The sequence below is a fragment of the Octodon degus genome, unplaced genomic scaffold (genome assembly GCF_000260255.1).
Source record: "Octodon degus isolate 3935 unplaced genomic scaffold, OctDeg1.0 scaffold00019, whole genome shotgun sequence".
Lineage (NCBI taxonomy): Eukaryota > Metazoa > Chordata > Mammalia > Rodentia > Octodontidae > Octodon > Octodon degus.
The window spans coordinates 7419130-7421581 of record NW_004524595.1 but is presented as its reverse complement, the minus strand read 5'-3'; the positions used below and the strand labels follow the sequence as shown (position 1 = coordinate 7421581).

The 2452-nt window shown below is 39.0% G+C and overlaps 1 protein-coding gene across 1 annotated transcript in view; it reads right to left on the bottom strand.

Moving 5' to 3' along the window:
• Positions 1-2452, bottom strand: part of Dnajc27 (DnaJ heat shock protein family (Hsp40) member C27) — a 45352-nt gene that overhangs the window by 36661 nt on the left and 6239 nt on the right. The window lies entirely within an intron of this gene.

The following is a 2452-nucleotide window of genomic DNA, read 5'->3' as shown; positions in this document are numbered from 1 at the left end:
GGCCTCAAACTTGCAATCCTCCTGCCTCAGCCTCCCAAATCACTGGGATTACAGATACGACAGACTTCTTTAGAATGACCATGGCTAAGAGTGTGTGTGGTGCTGGGGATACGACAGACTTCTTTAGAATGACCATGGCTAAGAGTGTGTGTGGTGCTGGGGATCAAACCCAGGCCCTCATGCATGTGAGGCAAGTGCTCTACCACTGAACTATGTCCCTGTACAGTGGTTATATTTTTAGAAACAGTTTATAGCTTAAAAGTACATTTTCTTTCTTTTTTTTTTTTTTTGTGGTACCAGAGATAGAACTCAGGACCTTGCACTTGCCAGGCAGGTGTTTATGTTGCTGAGCTATTTCCCTGGCCCCCTTAAAAGTACTTCTTAAATTTTTTCTTTCACAATATCCAAAAAGCTAAATATAGCCTCCAAAAAATTATTCATGAGATCAAGAGACCAGGAAATCCTTTAACTCTAGTCTGCTGTTTATAGAGATACACATTTAAATAACAGTATTAACTGTTTCCTATAAAACAAATACACAGTTAAATTAAATGAACACAAAACTATACTACCTTAATATTAACTGCTTAGGCAAACTGTTTTATTTAAATAATACTCCCAAATTCAGGATATTGATAATGAACACTGACAATAAGCAAATGTTAGAAGCAAGTGTGGGATAGAAATGCACAAAATAAAAGCATAAAAGAAAATAAAAGAAGACAAGCTGGTAGCACACAGACGGTGATTTGAGTTGCTGGTTAAAAATGAAACGATCTTCTTTTAACCTACCAAAAAGGGCAGGTAAGAACTCATTAGACAAGACAGTGAGTCTGTCCCATGCTGGACACCATCTCAGGGGCTCAGATTGGGAGACCAAACCTCTGCCTTCAAGCAGCTGGCTGCACCCTGGAAAAGGAGTCATGGTACTTTACTACTCGAGCAGGGCTTTGTACTACAGCTGTGTTAAGTCCACCAACTACGCGATGTTATGAGACAATGTAATGGGAAGCTAACATTCTACTTTGCCATGTAATAAAAATGGCACTTTATCTAAATGAGATTAAAAACAAAAACTGGTAACACACTTTTATTTTTTAGTGCTGGGGATGGAACCTAGTTAAAAGTGCCTTACCAGGGCTGGTGAGATGGCTCAGTGGTCTAAAGCACCTACTTAGAACAAGCTTAGCAAAGCACAGGGACCACGGTTCAATCCCCCAGCACCACATGCCAGCCAGCCCCGCCCCGTGGTGGGCTGAGCTGGACACACACACACACACACACACACACACAAATAAAAGTAAAAAATTAAAAAAAAAAAAAAGTGCCTTACCACTGAGCTATATCCCATGGCCAGAAACTCATAATATAACTTTTATATTTATATAAAATTTATTTATCATTATCCATATCATTATCCATGCCAGGCATGATATGGCTCATCCTTGTAATCCCAGTACTCAGGAGGCTGAGGCAGGAGGAGTACAATGAGGTAAGGCCAGCTGCAACTACATAGTAAGTGTCTATCTCAAAACCAAAAATCAAATCACTTAGATTATTGTTATTTGAAGTAGTCAAAAAGTGAAAACAACCCACTTTTTTTTTTTTTTGTACTGGGACTTGTACTCAAGACCTTGTGCTTGTCAGGCTAGAACTGTGCCACTGAGCTATGTCCCTGACCCAAATAAGCCAAATGGATAAATGGGTTCTATTCACATAATGGAACAACTTTTCTGCACTATGAATAAAAGAGGTAATGGTATATGCTATACACAGAAGAACGTTGCCAATATTATGCCAAGTGAAGGAAGTCTGTCACAAAGGCCCACATAACATGATCTCATGAAAGGTTATGTGCAGAACAGGCAAATCCACAGAGACAGGAAGTAGAGTAGTGGTTGCCCTGACCACTACTTTTTAGGCTTAGGTTTTTGTTTTTGTATTATATTGGTGATACAATCTAGTCACTGCTAAGTTTTTTGGTTTTTTTTTTTAATATTGTTTATATTTCGACACAGGGCCTCACTAAATTGCCCAGTCTGACCTCAAACTCTCAATCCTCCTGTTTCAGCCTTCCAACATGTCTGGTGAAATGAATTTTTTTATTATTATTATTTTTTATTTGCATATGTGTGTGTGTGTGTGTGTGTGTCTGTGGCCAGCTCAGCCCACCAGGGGGCGAGGCTGGCTGGCATGTGGTGCTGGGGGATTGAACTACAGTCCCTGTGCTTTGCTAAGCTTGTTCTAAGTAGGTGCTTTAGACCACTGAGCCATCTCTCCAGCCCCATGAATTTTATTTTGTAAGCCTATCAGGTATGTTATCCAAATGACTGCTGTAATGGTTGTATAACTCTATGATATACTAAATATTAGTGAATTATATACTTTAAGTGAGCTGTATGTGAACTATACCTCAATAAAGCTTTTTTCAATAAAATTTTGAAAAAAAAAA